We start from the raw sequence: 8757 nt of genomic DNA, 5'->3' as shown, positions 1-8757 counted from the left end.
CTAATCCATTTTCCCTCACACTTTTTCCTGCTCACCTAAGAAAGGAAGAAATGAGGCTAGAGAGGAACTTTAGGGAAAAGAGTGATCCTCTGGTCTGGTGAATCATAGGAAGCTTGTTGAAGATCATCATCTCACAAGCTTTCGCTTCCCTGGAATCTTTCCTCCCTCAGCAGAAACTCCACAGTTTTTTCCATCCAATGATCTGTGTCACTTATATCCACTCTCCATACCTCCCATATTTATTCCTACTCCCCCCTATGATTTCCCAAAATATTTTCTACATCCACTCCATCAGATGCACCCTTTTATCTCCATGGACTCACTTCTGTTTCTCTAACACAATACACATACAGCCCACACCAAACCATGGATGCCTCTGGACAATTCTCATCGACCTGCCCCTATAGCTCTGCTTCCTCTATCCCCAAGTTCTCAAATTCAAAGCTCTAATTTCATATTTGTTAATGTACAAATAACATATAATAGACATTTTTCATTGCTTGCATATCCATAAGAAATGTATCTTTATCTGAAAGCAATTATGGTTTTGCACTTCAGTGTAATGTGAGGTATTGGATATGTACATTGTGAATTTAAAAGGAGTCTTTTGTACATCTGTAGAATTTGTTGTTAAACTTGAGTATTACAATGTTTGGGTACTGTTGAAGATTTTGAGGTTGTTGATACTGGCTTAACTAGCAATTGTTCTGATATTTAGTGATTGTGTTCTTCAAATTAACTTTCTAAATTAACTAAGAACGTGGGGATGGGTGGGAGATAATCAATACAGTTAATTTATAGCAGAATACATGAATTGGGTAAGTGATCGATTCTCCTTCTTAAATATTCTGAAATCTTCAGATATTTGGAGTTCAGGATATTTGGAAGAGCCAAACTGCCAGGCCCAGAAAGAAGTCTGTGCTTATACCAGGTCCCATAATTAGTAATTATATGAATATATAATTAGATTAGCAATACAAGGTAATTGAGATAATATCTGTCATTGGACTAACTTCTGTAGGTGAGCGAGAGAAGTTACCAAGCCAGAAAGAGTTCTTCCTCATGTCTGGGAAATACTCCTAGTAGCACAAGTAAACACTGAGAGGAACAGATTGTTTTAGAAGAAAAAAAAACAGGACTATGTAGCACTTGTGTAACATAGTCCTGTTTTTTGTTTCAGCTACACCAGACTAACATGGCTACATTTCTATCACTATTCAGATTGTTTTAGGGTTGCCAACTTTCTAATGCCTGAAAACCAGACCCCATCTCTTCCCCCAATGCTCCACTCCCCGCTTGCTCCTCTTCCTTCCCATGTCTGTCTTCTCCCTTGTTAGCTAGGTCCTCTCCTCCTCTCTCCCACTCCTCCAGGCAAGGTTCCCTCTGCTCTGGGAGCTACTGAAGCCTGACTCAGAATCTGCCGTCTGTCTGCCCACAAGCAGAAGGCACGAGGCAACCCCAGCTAAGCAGAGGTGGCGCAGGCAGATGACCTGATGCATCCCTCATCCTACTTCCTACATTGTCCATAACCTAACTTTCGGTATCCAGTCAGTACATCTGACCCAACACTGCCAGGCCCTCTTTGCTACTAGATGTTCTCTTTGAAAACCGGACACCTGGCAACCATAGTTTCTTTGGTACAAGTAGTTTAGCATATATTCTAAGGGACCATTCAAGGTAGAGTGCCCATTCACACCTCAGCAGGCAGGACAAAAAGGAGGAGGTTGTGGGTTACAGATAGCTGTAATAATCTCTAAATCCATAGTGTCTGTTCAATCCATTCATGTTAATGTCCAGCAGAGTTATGAATTTTAGCTACCAGGCTTGTTTTTTGAAAACTTCAAAGGAAACTGGCCCATCCCTGGAGCCCTGTGGCTGAAGCCTGTCTCCAGAGCTCTGTGGCTGAAATCCAGCCTCATAGCAGAAGCAAGAGGAGGATCAAAGCCCACCCCCAGAGCCCAGAAGCTGCTGACATGGGGGAGGGCCAGGAGAAAGTGAGGCCTGCTGCCAGAGCCTCTGGTTGAATCAGAGGAGGGAGGCTGAAGCCCAGCTTTGTAGTCCTGAAGCTGAAGAGAGGATCCTCTAGGCACTGTAGAGTGGAGCCATTGCTTTTTCCCCCTCCTCCATCTCAGCACAGTAGAGTGTCATCTCCTGATGGCCACATGTAATCACAGTCACTGTATTTGAGAAATGCTTCTGTTCCATTCTGCATTTACCTGTGGTACTTGAAGTATCTTTCTCAGACTGAAGAAGAGTTCTGTGAGGCTTGAAAGCCGTTCTCCCCGCCCCCTTTACAGCCGTGCCATTGTAAAGTGTGCAGCGTTAGACCTAGCCTTAGTCTAATAAAAGTTATTACCCCACCTACTTTGTCTAATATCCTGGGACCAACATGGCAGTAGTTATACGGCATATAATTAGATTGGCAGGCATCCCCAAAATTGTTAACTGCAGTTTATATTGTGAACAGGACTGGAGCTTATTTCCTGTGGAGCTGCTTAGCTGTGCCCTGCTAAACTGCTCAAGAGCTCTAATTTTGTAAAGCTTCATTCATTTTGGAATTTTACCATGTAACATACTCCAGATAACCAAGGATTGAAGTTATCTGGGGTATGGCTAATTGAGAATTACCTGTGCAAAACAGAAGCTGTGAGTTTCTTTCATGATGTCATCAGTGGAGTTCTTGTACTGGAAAGAGAAGGCAATGGGCCACAGTTCAATTATGAATTGGAACCACAAGGATTTCTAGCCAACCTGATGTGTTTTAAAACTATCAGCAAAGTATTAATTTTATTTTTTCAAATGTTTATTTTTAATTGCAACTCCAAATTTCCTGACTTGCAAACAATTGTGTGTGTTTAACTACAACATTCTAATTATATTTCAAATTAATGACAATGTATTGAAAATAACTATGTAAAGTTTTTGGCATGGAAATATTTGTTTAATGATGCCTACATATAAAGAGATTGTGTAGCTTTAAATCATCTGTGTAAAAGTACATTGAGATCTTTGGATTAAAGCTACTATAATTTTGAACTGTTACTTACAGAATTCTTTGAGCTCCTCTCTCCCATATCTTTTACATCTAATATACCAGCACATTTGTATGAAAGTTAGAAATATAATCAAAAGATCTGTTTTGATTTAACTTTGCATGTACATTTGTTTAACTATTGGAACAAGTAAAAGGTGCACAGTACATTTTTTCATGTACTGAGCTCTTTCACGGTATTATTTTTAATGATCATTTGCTGACATTGTTTCTCACCAACATAGCAAAGAAGAAAGTGCTGTGTCGGCTAGCATCTGAGACAAGTTTAAAAATGCGGTCTTACCAATTCTGTTGTTAAATGTTTATATAGAAATGAGTCACTTGTAAATATTTCTACAGTGACAACTGATTCCACCTCTCAAGTCTCAGATCCAGATTTATGAATAACACAGGGCTTGGGGAGATTTTTTCGTCTTTCTAGAAAAATAATTTTGTGTGTTTTCCATTTTTTTAACTCTGTCACTCAAATACTTACATAATCCATGTTCACTTTTTTTTAGGTGCTAGAAAATTACACTTAAAATAGAAACAAATGATAAGAATGTTAAGGTTCTTCTTGTGTCTATCAAGAAACCATGTGAAAGCTACATAACTGTCTTAAAATCCTAGAAGAATGGTTTGAGTCATGTGACTAGAGAGATGGCTATGGTTAATGAGTAGAATTAACTATCATAGAATATTGAAGATAGAAATAAGGGGAGTTGTAATGTTTGTACAGGACTTGGTTTGCTAGACATGGGGTGGCCAACCCATTTAACAAAGAGAGCCAAAGCAGTGGCGGAAAAAATGCGAAGAGCTGCACCAGAATTGTAAAAAAAAAAAAAAACCCAGACCAGAATTGCAAAAATTAAAAAAAAAGAATTTTTTTTTTAAAAGGAGGCTGCCCCTTGAAGATGGCTGCCATCTTGGACACCATTTTTAAAACCCCACAGTTATGACCTGGTAAGCATAGGAAAGCTGGGAAGGAATTGGCGGGGTCCATGGGGGGGTGCAGGAGAGGCTTCACGAGTCATACTTTTGGGGGGGCAAGAGCCACAGGTTGGCCACGGCTGTGCTAGACTCTTGTTAAGTTCAAGAGGGTCAGAGGAAGGACATGTGATGTGTTATTTTTCAGTTTTCAATGTTTGAGGATAGTTGTTTCTCTAACTAGTAAGTATTAAATTAAACTGATTAATACTGCAAAATATACTTTACTGATTGCCAGATATAGTGAGAATTTATTTGATTTAATGTGCCTAAAGTTAGTAGTAGGAAATAAATAATTGAATGGGTAGGAATAATGAATAGGGTTGCCAGGTGTCTTGTTTTGAACCAGACAGTCCAGTATTTGAGTTTTCTGTTCAGGAAACAAATTGGAAAAAATACAAATGAGAAAATAGAAATGTCCAGTATTTTCTAAATAAGATGTAATGTAGATTTTGATGTAATGTTGTGTGTCCAGTATTTTTGTTGAAACCATCTGGCAACCCTAATAATGAAAAGTTATCTACCATTGTTCAACAAAGAATCTCAAAGTGAAGGAAAATTTATTTATTTATTCTTTTCTAGATCAAACATGCCATTGCATAAAACACTATTTCAGTGGTAGAGCAGAACAAACAGCATCGTGGGAGGTTTTTTTATGGGGTTAGTCACAAAGGCATGGCAATAACTAACATAAGTCCATTTTCCAGGCTTTCTTGCAGCACATCATCTGTTTCCTTCAGAAGTATCTGTTGTCTGAAAAATATTCGACTTAATGCAGTTGAATCCACATCTGAAAATAAAACCACAAGCTATTTTATCTAACTTGCTGAAGATATTCAAGAATACTGAGAAAATCATGATGAGGTCTTTCCCATTTTCAGACAACAAAAATAAAACAAACCAACAAATATTAATTTAAGTGCAGTTATAACAGCGATATTTGGTACTGGTGTTTGGTACTATTTTAACCTCTTTGAAAAAGAGGTAGCACCTAACAGTGTTAGAACACATTGCTTCCAGAACCACCATTAGCCTTATGTTTGGTTTACTGAAAAGGGAGCACTGATACTCCAGCTTTCCAAAGATTGTACTGGCATTTGCATTCAGCTACTTTAAATATGCTGAAATTTCCACTGTCTAGGAGGATTTTGAGCAAAATGATATTATACATTTTTCATGCTCTGGACAGGCATTAAACTTACTAACAGTTTAAGGAGGGCTAGCGAGATTACAAACAGATAATGCTGAAGTCACAGTCACTAGAAATGTGACTTGATCTAATTAAAAAGAACTAGTACAAAGAGAAAATTAAAATATGATTTAAAGGAGCTATAGGACCTTTTTGCTTCTTGATTTGAAATACAAATATCAAAGGCAAGATTAGGAGCAACAGGCTGAAATGTTGCTGGTGGTATATCAAAATAATTTCTGTTGAAAACTGGAGATCTAGGTTTGTATGCCAGAGCTGGTTGTGAAGGAGGCTGTCAGTTTCTTATATCAAAATTGAGAACTGTAAGCAAAGTTACAGAAGGTAGAACACTTCAGATTGCTAATTTTAAAAAGATCTGCATTCCTACCCAATTAATTTACAATTAAATGAGTATAATTTTAGTATATTCAGATTGCTTACTGAAAATTTCATAGGAGGCTTAAATCTAAAAGTGCAAATAATTTGGAACAAGTGCTTCTTCCCATAGAACTAATACAAGAATATGGGCCCAGATAGTTAATAGGGATGTCAACGTGTACTCAACTATATGATTAATTAACTATATGATTAATTGATAGCCTAGACTTATCAATTAGTCTTGTTGACTATTTGCATTCCCCCCCCATGTCAGAGGCAGCAAGGGGGGGGAAGCTGGTGCTGGGGGGAAACAGATTAATATATGGGGGTGAAGCAAAATGCAGGACTATGTAGCACTTCAAAGACTAACAAGATGGTTTAATAGGTGATGAGGTTTCGTGGGCCAGACCCACTTCCTCAGATCAAATAGTGGAAGAAAATAGTTACAACCATATATGAAGAAACTTGCACAGATAGAGACAGACATCATCTTTCTATCCAAGTGCAAGAAGATGGACATCGTACCCAAAGGACTGAAAGTGAACAATCCATTAAGATCAACATACTGTACTGACTACTGTGAAAGACTCTGCCTCACACTATCCAAGAAATTAATGGTATATATGGTTGTGACTATTTTCTTCCACTATTTGATCTGAGGAAGTGGGTCTGGCCCACGAAAGCTCATCATCTAATAAACCATCTTGTTAGTCTTTAAAGTGCTACATAGTCCTGCATTTTGCTTCAGCTACACCAGACTAACACGGCTACATTTCTATTACTAATATATGGGGGAGTGCTCTCTTTCCCTTCCCCTCTCCCCAAGCTTCTGCCTTTGTCCACAACAGGCCTGTGTGCCTTGTGGACAAGAGGCTGATCCATATCCTATGGAGCAGCCGCTGTCTGTGGGGAGCTCAGGCCCCCCATGGACAGGGGCTGCTGCCACCCCATGCTGCTGCCGCCTCTATCAGAGGCAGGGCAGCAGGCAGCCAGTCTGAGCCGGAAGCTGGTTTTTAAACTGGCTCCCTTCACGAACCATCACCACCTGCCACCCAATGTTGCTCTGTCTGATACAGAAGCAGTAGCATGGAGTGGTAAGGAGCTTCCCGGGAGTGGGGCCAAGAGCACACTGGCTGCGCCTCTTGCCCCCCAGGGACTATCAAATAGTGTAACTGCTAAAATTTCATGCAGTTCCACAACTATTCAATTATCTGGTATCTAACATCTCTACTAGTTAGTGGAGTGTGCGCTCTTTAATTATGTTGATGGGAGAAGTCTCTTGCCAACATATGGTAGCTACACAGAAGACCTTACAGCTGTAAAGTATAATTGTACCACTGTAAGGTCCATGGTGTAGACAGAGGCCCTGACGCAATTTTGTCAACAAAAGTCAGGTTTTCATTGACAACACTGCCGTGGTGTCCATACTACCGTGCTGCTTTTGTCAACAAAACTCTCAAACCTCAACAAGAAGCCTACAGCTTTTTGCAACATGTATTGACCAAAAGTGCTGTGTAGACACTGCACTTGGTTATGTTGCTGTAAATAGCTTTCAGGAAGTATCCTGCAATGCTCATCCTGACTGCTCTGACCATCAGTTTGAACTCTGCAGGCTTGCAGCCAGGTACACCAGCATCCACCCCTTTCCTTTAAGGGCTCGGGAATTTTTTAAATTCCACTTACTTTTTACTTGGCATGGACAGCTCACATTGTGTCTTTCTAGCTGAATTGTTTCTTTCTACCTTGGCAGCTGAATTGTTTAATCTTATGGCATTGTGGAGAGAGGAGGCTGTGCAATCCCAGCTCCACTTAATCTGTAGGAACTTTTATACTTATCAGATTTCTCATAGATTGTTGGACAAAGGCTATGAGGAGGTATGTAACAGTATAGCCGATTAACCGACAAGCAAAAGCTTACAGGTTAAAGCTATAGACTACACACATTTCCCTCCCGCACCCATTGCAAGTAAATTTTTTAGCAGGCTGGCCAGCAGCCTGAGCTTGTACTGGGTCCTGACCTACGCCTGCTGCAGCTCTGCATTTACAGTATATTAGGAGCTAGGCGCGCAGGTAGCCTGCTCAGTTCCGGCTTCTGCCAGGTCCAGGAGCTCAGACCCTTCACCCCTAAAAGGGGCTGCCCCGGGGCTATAGAATAGTCGACTAACATAAGAATTCATGAGGTTAATCAACTATTCAATTAACCGATATTTAACATCCCTCGCTATGAGTGGGACATGCAGCAGTGTTGGACAAAGATAAAGGAGTTGAGGTCTTGGTTTGGGTCTGTCGGCCTTACCAAAGGGGCCACATCTTCTGGGTGGCCTAAGGGACAAAGGGTTGCACCACAGGGGTGCTAGATACAACCTGGCTAGCTCAACTGGCAGGGCATGAGACAATCTCAGGATCATGGGTTCAAGCCCCATGCTGGGCAATGCCCTTCTTTCACTTACATTCTCAGACTACAAGCAATTCACACTCAGTTTATTGCTGGGAAACAAACAGTAGCAGTGGTGGGGGAAGCAGAACTTAACCTGCTTTACTCCCCCAGCTGCATTTCTGGGGAGTGGCAGCAGGACCACCACCCTGCATTTATTGGCAAGAAGCAGAGCAACGTGACAGAGGGGCTGGCACTAGATTGCTGTGCTCCCTCGTCCAGAACCCTCCCCCCCCCCCCCCCAATTCTGTGTATACGGGAGAACAGGTCCTTCCGCCGGCGCCAAACCCCTGCTAGTGGGGCCCCTGTCCCTCGTCAGCAGCCACCCCTGGCCAAGCCCGCAGCCTGCGTTACTACTTTGCTTGCTCCCCTGCTGCCCGGCTTCTCACGCTGAAGAAAGCGGCGCTGACGCCGCTCCGCGCTCTCCCGGGCCGGGCGAGAAGTCTGGCGCTCGGCTTCTCTGCCGCGGGCGGGCGGGCGGGCAGGGGCGGACTCCCGCAGTGCGGGGGGCGTCGCGCTCACAGGTAGCCGGCAGCGCGCTGCTGCGCCCGTGCTCGAAGCATCCGCCTCTGCGCCCGCAGCCGGGGCCTCGCGAGCCCGGGATACCCGGCCGCGTGGGCTGAGCCCGGGCAGCTCGTTCCTAAGGGCCGCCCGGTGAAACAACGTCGGGACAGGGAGAGGGCGCCCGAGGGGCGGCAAGTCCTAGGAGACCCGCCGTAGCCCGAGCCGGGCCGCTAG

Source organism: Pelodiscus sinensis, chromosome 1 (assembly GCF_052426305.1).
Source record: "Pelodiscus sinensis isolate ZL-2025 chromosome 1, ASM5242630v1, whole genome shotgun sequence".
Lineage (NCBI taxonomy): Eukaryota > Metazoa > Chordata > Testudines > Trionychidae > Pelodiscus > Pelodiscus sinensis.
Note: the sequence above shows the minus strand (reverse complement) of the source record.